Below are 12441 nucleotides of genomic sequence, written 5' to 3'. Positions count from 1 at the left end.
TTTCTAAAAGTATACATGGAGGAACTCCAGGACGAACCCCTGAAGAAATTTCTGTATGAATTTCTGGAGAAATCCCTGGGAGAATTCCTGGAGGTATCTTTCGATGAATTCTTGAAGGAATTCCTGGAAGAATGCCTAAAGCGATTCTGGGAGGAACTCATGGAGAAATTTCTGAAAAAATCTCTTGAGGAACTCCTGGAGGAATTTCTAGATAAATTTCTGGAGAAATTCTTCAAGGAGTTACCGGAGAAATTTCTGGAGGAATTTCTGGATGAATCCCTGGAAGAATTCTTGGAGAAATCCCTGGAAAATTCCTGGAGGAATCCCTGAAGGAATCTCTGGAGGAATTCCAGGAGGAACTTCTGGGAAAATTCCTGGCGGAATCCCTAGAGAAACTCCTGGAGAAATTTCAGAAAGTAGACCAGGATGAATTCCTGCAGCAATTCTTGGAAGAAATCCTGTTCGAATCCCTTGATGAATTCCTGGAAGATTCCTGATGAGGAATTCTGGGAGGAATACCTGGAGAAATTTCTGAAGAATTTTCTTGAGGAATTCCTGGAAGAATCCTAGGAGGCATTTCTGAAGAAATTCTTGGAGAAATTCCTGGAGGAGTTCCTTAAACAATTCCTGGAGCAATCTCAGAAGGACATTCTTGAATGCCTGAAAAAACTTCTGAACAAATTGCTGGAAGAATCCCTGGAAGAATTCCTGGAGAAGACGCTGGAGCAATCCTTGAAGAATTTCCTAATGGAATTTCTAAAGGGACCTGGAGAAATTCCAGGAGAAATTTATAGATGTATTTGTGGGGCAATCCCTGGAAGAATCCCTGGATAAATTCCGGGGGGAATTTCTAGATGAATTCCTGGAGGAATCCGTAGATCAATTCTTGTACGAATCCCTGGAGAAATTAATGAAGAAATATATTGAAGAATTCTCGGAAAAACTCCTGGAAAAATTTCTGAATGTATCCCTGGAAGATTTTCTGGGTTATAACATTTTTCATAGACATTGGATAACAGGTTATAACATTTTTCATAGACATTGGATCTGTTTCCGGTCTTCGACAAGGTTGTTTGGCATATAGTAACCCACAAGAATACCAAAGGGTTCAATTATTGAACGCTTACAGCGCCTCCTAGCGGCAAAAATCGAAAACTTAAGATTTCTGCATACATTTGGCGAAGTTTTCCCATACAAACTTCAAGCTTGTTAAGCGCCCCCTTAGGCTTCACAGATTTTGCTCAAATTTTGAACATAGCTTCTGGGAGCCCAAAACAACTGATTTAGGAAATTAGACTTGGGATTTTTCGAAATTGAGGTTTTTCATAAAAGTGTGCGCCATCCTAGTATACATGTATGCCACGATATTGCACCAATTAAGATATAAAATTGTAAATATATTCCGTTAAAAATTTGATTGAAATGTTTTTATCACATTTTCATTATGCATCCACGATCCAATTGTTGAATACTGGCATAACCAAAACTGCAGGCATGACTACCAGATTTGTTTAACTTTACCTAATCGTGCATTTTAAGAGGTTTCAGGGGCGTTCAAGGGATATTCCAGGGGTGTTTCAGGGCGTTTCAGGAGCGCTCGAGTGAATTTCAGGAGCGATCTACGGGTTTTGAAAGGATTTCAGGGGTGTTCTAGGGGTGTTCTAGGGGGTTAAGAGGGTTCGAGGGGTATTCCAGGGGCTTTCAAAGGCGTTTCAGGGCGTTTCAGAGGGTTTCAGGTGAGTTCTGTGTGATTTCAAGGGGCTTCAGGGGCTTTCAGGGGTGTTTCAGGGGGTTTCATGGGCGTTTCATGGCGTTTCAGTATATTATAAACTTGATATATTTTTCTAGTCGGGGAAACAGTAAATTTTGTAAATTGTTCATCATTGTACATCACAATGTTAATGATTCCAAACATGGTTCACCTTTTACAATTATCAAGGGCTTTAAATTTTATTCTGCTATTTTTTTAATATTTCGTCATTTTTCGGCTAAGCCAAATATATGGCTTTTATTTATCAGCAGAAATTGAATTGGGTAATACTCATGAATTGTACCACAAATATCTACATGGAATGTTCCAGCATTTGTATCAAATATACCTTCATGAGTTCTTCAGAAACTAATGGTGAAGCTTCGTTAGAACCTTCGCTGTGGAATCACTCAGATAATACGGTGTGAAACACCATCAACATTTTCAGATAACTTAAGATTAATACATATACAGGGTGTTAGGTTCGTGAGTGCAAACTTTTTAAAGGGTGATAGAGGACATAAATGGTGAAAAAAAAAAATGATCTATGCAAATGGTCATTGGTTTAGTTAAATAACTAAGTTTTCTAGAGCAAATAGCTCAAAAGTACTGTGTTTTAACTTGTTTTTGTCAATTATCTTTGCTGCCGGTGGACGCATAAATGTCCCATGTGCAAAAACAGACAATCGAGAAAATCGCGTCCAAAGTTCGAAAAAAGTAAATTGTCTCAACTATGAAGTATAAGTGCTGAATCGTGTGCTAACATCAACCAATTTTGAATTTGAGCACTAATTTTGGTTTTAGAGCGATTTTATAGTTCCATAGGATTTCCAATAGAACGTGACGCTTATGCGTCCACTTTTAAGAATGTTACAAATCGGCCTTGCCTTTTTTCAACAATTTTCGGAACAAACTACCAATTTTTATTTCCCCTTATGATAGTACCCCTTGATACATGGTCATGGGCTGTAAAATCTCAATATTGCCAAAAATGCACATGGGACAATTATGCTTCCACCGGCAGTTTGGAACATGCGGAATAAATTAAAATTTCTTCTTCAGCAAAGTTGTGGCCCCTGTTTTACTCTACAATTCGTTCTTTGAAACCAAACTTCTAGCTCTAATCGTTTTCTTGCAATTTCGATTTAAATGTGCGGCACAATGCGCAAAACAGTGCTTTCCTTGACAGTTGCAAATTTATGACCTGAAATACGCTGTTTAAATCGAAATTGCACGAAAACGATAGGAGATAGAAGTTTGATGTCAAATAACGAATTGTAGAGTAAAACAGGGTCCACAACTTTGCCGAAGAAGAAATTTTAATTTATTACGCATGTTCCAAAGATAATCGACAAAACTATTTAAAACACACTACTTTTGAGCTATTTTCTCTAGAAAACTTTGTTATTTAACTAAACCAATCGATCAAAATGCCATTTGATAGAAAATTCAATTATCTTTCGAATAAGGTTAAAAAAAACTGCGATAAGTTAGACCATTTTCAAGTTATAGCCAGTTCAGGCAATTAGAGTCAAAAACATGGGAAGTTCAATAACTACGTAACGGTTGAGATTTGACCATATGCGTAGAACAATTTTTTTCACCATTTATGGTCCTCTATCGCCCTTTAAAAAGTTTGCACTCACGAACCTAACACCCTGTATAAGTTGCTTAGACTTTTGTTTTCCAGGTTTTATTTGTTCCTTTTTCAATTATGTGATTATGAATATTATATCCGCTTCAATTTATTGTTTTCTTCGATAAAGTTAATTCTGTTTCATGCTTACTGTTATGCTGTTTAGCTCATCATATGGAACAACGAACCTGCAAATGTAAAAGAAATGTGAAATCAGGATTAGAGTTTGTTACGTATAAATTGACTGCTCAGATGTAAAATAAACAACTGATTAATACAACTCAAAATGTATTCACAAATTACTCTAAGGTCCCCGATCGCGAATTGAGCATCTAACTTCGACAATTTTCAACAAGAATCAAACTTCTTATCTGTTCGACGAAACCACCTGGAGAGAGAGCAAACTCTTGATTCCAAAATCAAAAGTTTTTCATCCCCAAGTTTCCCCTCGCGTATTGTTTAGCCAGCAAGTCCCTCGCCAGGATTAAAGTGATGCATCGCATCATCGTATCGCCGGCCGCGTCCGCCGCTGTCGGTTAAAAGTGTCGGTGGCGAGTTTCCGAAACAACAATCCACCATTCGCCAATCACAAAATGCGGAAAAGTTTCCGCTATTCAAGGGGATTAGCATACCCAATTTGAGGAAATCGTCCCCTCGATGCGATAGGAGCGTAACTTTTCTCGACTCCGCCGACGAGTTGGAAGAGTTTCGTCACCACTCTTTAATTGAAAGTTAAGCTTGCTGATGGGGAGATAGAATCCTGGGGTCCGGATTTCACTCTCAATTTACAATTCGATGCTGAAAACGTCGGTGAAAGTAGGCCATTCGAATACTTCCTCCTCGTCGGTCCTGGGAAACAATGGAAATGTTGAACCGCCAGTTTCCCGGAAGTTGAATGAGAATTTTACGCGTCCATGAACCACGTGAATTGTGTGCCCTTCCTGTGCTGTTTCCTGTGTCTGTCAGCAGCAATGTCGAACGGGTTATTCCGAGTAGGATTTACGACTGGTGGTTGCGCGGTTTGGTATTATCCTTGATAAGATCAAGCTTTCCTGCTACTGATGAATTGAATGGACACTGCCATCGAAACTGTGCACGAGAGTTGACGAGATGCGACAATTTCCAGAGTGCATATCTGTGCGAATTGTTGGTTGAATACCCTCCAGCATGGAACAGTGGGTATCCACTTTCGGGTCCATCCATTGGATTCTATATCCACCATATAACCGGTAGCAAAAAACACGAGAAGAAAGTTAGTTTTTTGGGCAACTGTTCAATGGGTACAACTTTTTCACTGCTTAATCAAACCCAATAAAATTAATGTTTGTTTCAGCCTTTTCGCCTTAAGAATAGTCGTATAAGGCTTGCGTGTATCCAGTGTACTCAGAGTGTCAATACGAACCCGTGGGGGGATTCTCCAGGGATGCTGAAGCGGATCATCAAGGGCCTTTCTTAGACTCACGACCCGAGTCCTTGGATTCCTTTCGTAACACCACTGGAACTGGGGAGGATGATGAGGGGACCGTCATCGATTAAGAGTTTGCGAGGATCCCTTAGCGTAGGTAAGACCTCAGGTTCGGACGGAGTTCTGAACTTGGCCTTTAAAATAACCATTGCAGAAGCTCCCGGATGGTTCATAACTATTATATGTACAAGGTTTTCTACATATAACATATTTTACACTAGGGTGAAATCTTGATGGATAAATCCAGAACAAATAAGACGTTGCACTGCTATGGCATTATCATCAAACAAACGGCATTCCCAGTTCGAGAGGCAATCGTAGTATCGTAGCAGAAATGTTTCTCAAGAACATCCTTGCCCCTCCGGGCTCCTCACATGTTTTCGTGATTGAGACGGTTGAAATATTACACATATATATGAACACCAAATATAGAGAGTCCCTTGGAATTAATTAATTGACTTGGTCCAAGATGAAACAGAGTGGGAAAATATTTTCCACACAGGATCTTTCGAACTGAATCCTGCCGGCTGCCGCTGGAAAATCGCATCATTCTTCTAACACGGAGTTCCCGGTATTTCACAAAAAAATAAGCAGACTGGAGTCAGCTTTGAGCATCTTGGTTGATATACGGTCGACCTACAGGGCTCTGTTCGATGTCATGCTACCCATGGCGGACCATGACTAGACCAGCCGGGTCGGAGAACAGGCATTCATGGAAGAGCAAAAAAATCTTGCAGAATGTTTTTTTTTATCTTTTTTATTCGTCTACTTGAAATCAATTACTACTTCTTCACACTTCCCTGCAAAAGACATGGTCAATAGAACGGCGTTTAATTTACCAACAGATATACTCTACCTTCACTCATTATACTATGATGCATACGGAAATTCAACGAATAGCTTTTGAACTCTTAATATCCTAAAGCCGTTCAACTTTAATCAGTGTTGAATTTAAGTCCACCGTCGTAAAATATTCGAAGCAATCGTTTTCCACTGCTTCGTTACCCATAACGCAAACATATCCCAAAGCACCACATAAAACATAAGCGTCATAAACCGTCCGAACATGGACCGGGACTGACCAGGGCCTTTGTATGCTCCATTTCCCGGTAATTATTAGATTTGCCCAAATCTCGTTACATAAAATCGTTGAATATTTAAAAGCACGCAAACAAGCCCACCGAAGGCCTCCGGGCCGGGCCGGTCCATTTATCGTGTCTCGACTCTCGAGAGCAAGCTGACCCGAAAATATGGTACGAATATACCGAGAACGCCCGGCCAAAACGCGTCCTCGTAGAGGCGTCAGAATGCTTTAAGTATACGGTGTGTTTGAATTGCTGCTTATGAAATGTGGAAGGAAAATCATCAACTGTCGTCGCCAACAAACAGACGACCGACGAGTACCCGTCCATGCTGGGAATTTGCGACGCATGCGCCCTATGCTGCCCGAGGCAAATGTTGTGGATACTTCACATTTCCCACTCCCCTATTTCCAGTTGGTGGCGCTCGCTCCTCCAACTGTGCAAAGTAGACTCCCATGTACGAGTACGGGCCTTCGGGGAGATATTTGCTGAACATTATGAATAAAATACCCCAGAAACCTATTTGCGACCCACTTGTCGGACTGGATTTACTTTCCTGAAACGTGTTTAATAAAGGGATTTGCTGGAAGTTTCAGTTGGGAGAAAACTTCAGAATTTTACTAATAGGATTTTTATTCCGTGTATTTCTGATGTGAAATGTGATTTCCAATATACTTTAACACAAAGTGGAGCTGCTTTCAAGCGACACTATTTTCATCTATGACCAAGGATTGCATTTCGAATCAAAAGCTCCACATCTATCCGGGTACGGGTCAGTGCAATTAATGGTTGTCAACTGTTGTCACACGCCTGGCCTGACCACACAACGATGACTATGAACAAACAGCAAACATAGCTAAAACAGGCTAAAACGAATGTTTGTCCAAATGGTTGATGTTGGCTCGCTCAATGCGTTCGTTTGCTTTTCTGGACCAACCGAATACTGTTGTGGACTGTTGGTTTTTCTATGTGAATGTCCACTCACGATATCGCATTTTCGGGCGCCGCCGCCACATTTGGTATGATCAATAGATGTTCTCAGTGGACTGGCACCGGACTGTTTGCATGAATGCGGTATGGGGTCCCATTTCCTCATTTAGTGCCCGTGGGAGCTAAAAGCGGTAAAGTAGGTTGTAAGTGTTTGCGATACTGCCAAAATATTCAATTAGAGGGTAGGAAATCGATTGACTGGAAAATAGAGTGGCATTTATGTGGAGTAGAACAACAGCGCGATAATCACATAACCCTAAATCATATCAGCCACTTCTGTTTTTTTTGACAATTTTCCGTTTTCTTTTTGTATTTTGTATTACATCCTGTCATTGACAGGTAAAGAATGTGCACAGCAAAAAGTAGTAAACGGAATAGTAGTGTTATAAAATGCAACGTGGGCTTCGTGGCCGAGCGGTTAGCGGCGTCAGTCGTTTAGGTGTCTCGTAAGCCTCGGAGTGTGGGTTCGATTCCCACTCCAGTCGGGGAAAACTTTTCGTCTAACGAAAAATTCTCCACTGGGCCACTGGGTGTTATATGTGTTGTCCGTTGTCAAATGTTAGTATTGTTCAGTCTGTAGAGGCCGAATGGTCGAAGACGGTGTAATTGTTTTTTTTTTTTAAATGTATAAATGACCATTAAAAAGCTTTTTCCATAGCCCATACAACAAAGACACAATATATAAAATTCAGTCAATTCAGTGTTTTGTATTGACATGCGCGTACATTTCGTTTGTCGCCTATCTTGAACTTTTACACAGTGTCATCCTATACTAATTTTGCAGCATTTCGTTATTTGCGCTCGATTTTCACTGGAAATGCGGCTTTTTGTTTGTTAAGGATTATTTTTAACTAGAGCCCAATTCGTTTCAATTGGGCAGAGTGTAGTGAATTCCGATTCGTCGAATCCGCCGAATCGAAGCCTTAAAAATTTGACACTCTTTTGGTACCTCTACTTTCCTTCACCAATTATCAAATCAGGTCGAAAAATCACCTAGCCGCTATATTTCTGAATGAAAGGCAGCAGCCGTTTATTTCGACATTCTTAAACGTAAATTCGTCCGTTTGAGTATCTGCATCAGTGATGAAAATGACAATTCTGTGACCACATCCACACATTTCCTATCCTACCAGAAACTTTCTTTGAAAACCTCAATAAGTTTTTTCGCTTAAAATATGTATGAGACACTAGTCCCAATTTTACGGTATTCAACATCTTAACAATATAGATGTGCGTAAAATCCGGACTTTTTCCGTTTTGTGGAAAATTAGTTCTTGTTTTTTTTTTCAAAATGAGAGAGAGTATGATCAAACCACATGTTTGTCATTTCACGAATACATTAGTATTATTATAGAGGTGTTCGTTATATTAATGCGTTGGTAATAGTTGATGATCTTCTCAAAAAAAATTGGAATCTCAAGGATTTGAGGTAATTGGCTTCGCTGATGATATAGTCATACTAGTCCGTGGTAAATATTATTCTATCATTCCCTGAAGAATGCAAAGTGCTTTAAATTTAGTCCCTTCGTGGTGTAACAGGTATAACAATTTTTTTGCGGAACAAATGCATCGCGTTCCCACGTGAGGCTACACGCAACGAGTAACTTGGATTAGACCCCTACAAATGCGCTATTTTATATTTCGGATTGCGCCCCACGATGGAAGCTCCTATCTATCTATTCCTTGTTGGGTATATAAGTCACTGCGACCTGTTTTTAGATCTATTGTGACAAATGCCCCAGTTTAGTTTAGCTATGTCAAGTTGACGTATCACCATTGGAGTTAGCAATAATCAAACTTTGACTTAAGCATGATCCCAACACGGTGCCACAGTTCGGATGAACTGTACTACCGCATTGGCGTTTATTCTCCAGACATCAAGGGGTTCTATCAGCCCCTTGTCGAAGAACCTAATTCTTTTAGCTGCAATTGCCGGGCAACGGCACAACAAATGCTCCGAGTCTTCTGTATCTATGCCGCAAAAGCGACATACATCATCTTGAAGTTTTCCAATTAGCTTCAGATGATACCGGCTCGGACAATGACCTGTTAGAAGGCCAGTAAAAGAACTAAGATCTTTTTTAGAAAGTTCTAGAATTTTACGAGTACTTGAAGCGTCCGGCTTTATGAAACGTTTCGACTGCCTCGCAATAGTGGTGTTTTCCCAGTTGGATTTTATTTTCTCATGTTCCCATGCTTTAAACTCCATTCTGAGAAAACAACCAGACACACCACAAAATGGTTCAGGCCCTATGAATTGATGAGACGATCCAAGTCTTGCTAACATATCGGCTTGTTCATTTCCTTCAATTCCACAGTGCCCTGGAACCCAAAATAGCTTCACCTGATTACTGCAAGCTAAAAGTCCCATTAGACGTGACAAATATTTGGCCAAACAAGTCCAACAAATGACCAACACAGCTTGAATCATAGCAACCTTGGATAAATGTCGGACTTCAATGGCAAATATTTGTCATAATGACAAACAGTCTAATGGCCCCTTAACTGTTGAAGTGACTGAATACACTCCCATACAAGTTTAGAAGAGCATGTTGCTGATTTCAAAGCATTTAGAGCTGCTTGGCTATCAGACATCATGCAAATTGTTGAATGTCTGTAGTTTCTGCGTAAGCAAATATTACTGCATTCCAAAATCGCCTGGACTTCAGCTTGAAAGACTGTAGGCCACTTGCCCATAGGAATTGATATGTTAATCCCGGGGCCAGTCACGCCTGCCCCTACTTGATCGTTCAATTTTGAACCATCAGTGTAAAATACGATTGATCCTGGGTGTAGTTCTGGGTCACCATTTGTCCACAGATTTCGCCCTGGATTAATCACTTCAAAAGAGCGCTCAAAATTGTATCTTTTGCTCATCCAATCACTATTATTTACGACGAGAGAGCCGATACTAATTGTTTTCAGAATACTAAGATGCCCTCTCAGATCACCATCAAAGAGTTCTTTTGAGCTTCAATGCACTCTTTGCAGCTTCTGATTGAACAAATTGATGCAGCGGAAGTAGGTGAAGTAAAGTGTCAAGCGCTTTAGACGGTGTACTTCGCATTGCACCAGTAATTGAAAGAGTAGCTAATCTTTGAAGTTTTTCCAGTTTCTTCTGTGCTAATCTTTCATTTGTTTTAGGCCACCAGACCAGTGACGCATAGGTAACTCTGGGTCTCACAATTGCCGAATAAATCCAGTGGATCATTTTCGGTTTCAATCCCCACTTTTTACCAAAAGTCTTTTTACTGATCCATAGAGCACTTGTAGCTTTACCAACTACATGCTCAAGATGTAAATTCCAATTTAGTTTGCTGTCAAGATAAACTCCAAGATACTTGACGGTATTTGAAAGTTCCAAAAGAGTTCCTTTCAGTTTTAAGTAAGTAATTGCTATTTTTCTCCGTCGTGTAAATGGTACGATCGTGGTTTTAGAAGGATTTATGTTCAATCCTTCCTTATCGCACCACGAGGAGACTAAATTTAAGGCAGTTTGCATTCTGTTAGTGATAACATTGTCATACTTACCACGAACTAGTATGACTATGTCATCAGCGAAGCCAATTATTTCGAAGCCCTGTGCTTCCAGTTTTTTTAGAAGATCATCAACTATCAAAGACCACAATAGAGGTGATAGTACGCCTCCTTGTGGGCACCCTTTTACTGCTCTAACGGTAATAAATGAACTGCCAAGGTTAGATGATATCTCTCTTTTTAATAACATTTCTCCAATCCAATCAACAATGCATCTATCAAAACCACGTCTTGACATAGCATTCCTCATTGAATCGTAAGATGTGTTATCGAACGCTCCTTCAATTTCAAGAAACGTAGCAAGTGAAATCTCCTTTGCTTCAAAGGATCTTTCTAATTTTGTAACCAGCTTATGAAGTGCTGTTACCGAAGATTTGCCCTCTTGATATGCAAATTGATTTTGGCTCAATGGGCTTTTTGTTAAATATGACGATTTGATATACTCGCCTAGTATTTTTTTTCCATTATTTTCAACATAATGGACGATAAACTTATGGGTCTGAAGGATTTTGGTGCTGATTTATCCTTCTTATTTGCCTTTGGGATAAAAGTGACTCGCACTTCTCTCCAAGCTGTAGGGATATGGCTTAGTGATAAGCTTAATCGGAACAACTTGGTTAAAATAGGTGTTAAGATCTCTTTACCCTTCTGGAGTAGTACAGGAAAAATTCCATCCCTACCCGGCGCTTTGAAGGGTTCAAAGGAATCAATTGCCCATTTAACCTTTTGTTCAGTAATAATTTGATCGCCCAGAATGCATGCATCACTCCTGGTGCCTTCTAACACAGTTGATTCATCATCTTCATGAATATATCTCCTGGTTTCATTGGCCTCAGTTTGCGATACAGATGTATTCTGGTCTTCAGTGAAAGCAACAATGGAACACGGAAAGTGTGTTTTCATCATTGTTTCTAAGATTTCTTCGGAGCTCTTTGTAAAAGAACCATCTTCTTTTTTTAGAGTTCCAAGACCTATAGAATGATCTTTAGCGAGGACTTTTTGCAATCTAGCAACAATCGGAGTACTTTCAATGTTTTCACATGTGTGCCTCCAATTTATCCTCTTCGATCTTCGAATTTCTCTGTTATAAATTGTGAGGGACTCTTTGTATTGTTCCCACTGTTGTGTTCTTTTAGCCCGGTTAAATAACTTCCGGGTTTTCTGTCGCAGTTTTTGCAAGTTACTATTCCACCAAGGAACATCTCTATTTGAAGAGCGTTTCTTTGGTGCACAACTGTCATGAAAAGCCTGTTTAATTATGCTCGAAAGTGTCGAAGCGCTTTCTTCAAGTTCATGACGAGAATTTTGAATGGCATTTAAGTTATCCATTCCCGATAAAAATTTTGAGGTGTACATCTCCCAGTTAGTCTTCCTGGGATTTCTAGTAGTTTCTATGAGTTGACAGCCAGCCTCATATTCAAACAGTATATGCTTGTGATCAGATAAAGAAATTTCATCTGACACATGCCAATTTTTGATTTTTTCCGAGAGTGTAGGGCTACACAATGTCAAATCCAAAACTTCCTGCCTAATAGCATTTGTAAAGGTAGGTTTATCGCCTCTGTTACATAAATCGATTTCATTTCTTGAAATGAAATCTAAGAGGTGTTCTCCCCTACTATTAATGTCTGTGCTAGCCCATATCGTATGATGAGCATTTGCATCACAACCAATGATGAAAGCTTTATTTAGCTTTCTGCAATAAGAGACAAAAGCTGCTACTTCTGGTGGGGGTACATCATCCACATCTCCCGGAAAGTATGCCGAAGCTACACAAATTCCCGTTTTCCCGTGGATTGTTGGTACTTCCATCATAATTGCAACAATGTCACGATTAATAAATTGTGTAATTGGAACTGCATTCACAGTCCCATTCACTAAAATTGCAGATCTTGGTGGTAACTGCCCTACTTTATATATTAATTTGGAGGAATCTGTATGGATTCTCATTATCCTACAATTGTTCGTCCATGGTTCCTGG

The 12441-nt window shown here is 39.8% G+C and overlaps 1 protein-coding gene across 5 annotated transcripts in view; it reads left to right on the top strand.

Moving 5' to 3' along the window:
* LOC109417649 (uncharacterized) overlaps positions 1-12441 on the top strand; it is a 696771-nt gene that overhangs the window by 47924 nt on the left and 636406 nt on the right. The gene's annotated exons all lie outside the window — the stretch shown is intronic.

Source organism: Aedes albopictus, chromosome 2, assembly GCF_035046485.1.
Source record: "Aedes albopictus strain Foshan chromosome 2, AalbF5, whole genome shotgun sequence".
NCBI classification, from domain to species: Eukaryota; Metazoa; Arthropoda; class Insecta; order Diptera; family Culicidae; genus Aedes; species Aedes albopictus.
The sequence above is the reverse complement of the archived record's forward strand: the minus strand, read 5'-3'. Positions and strand labels throughout refer to the sequence as shown.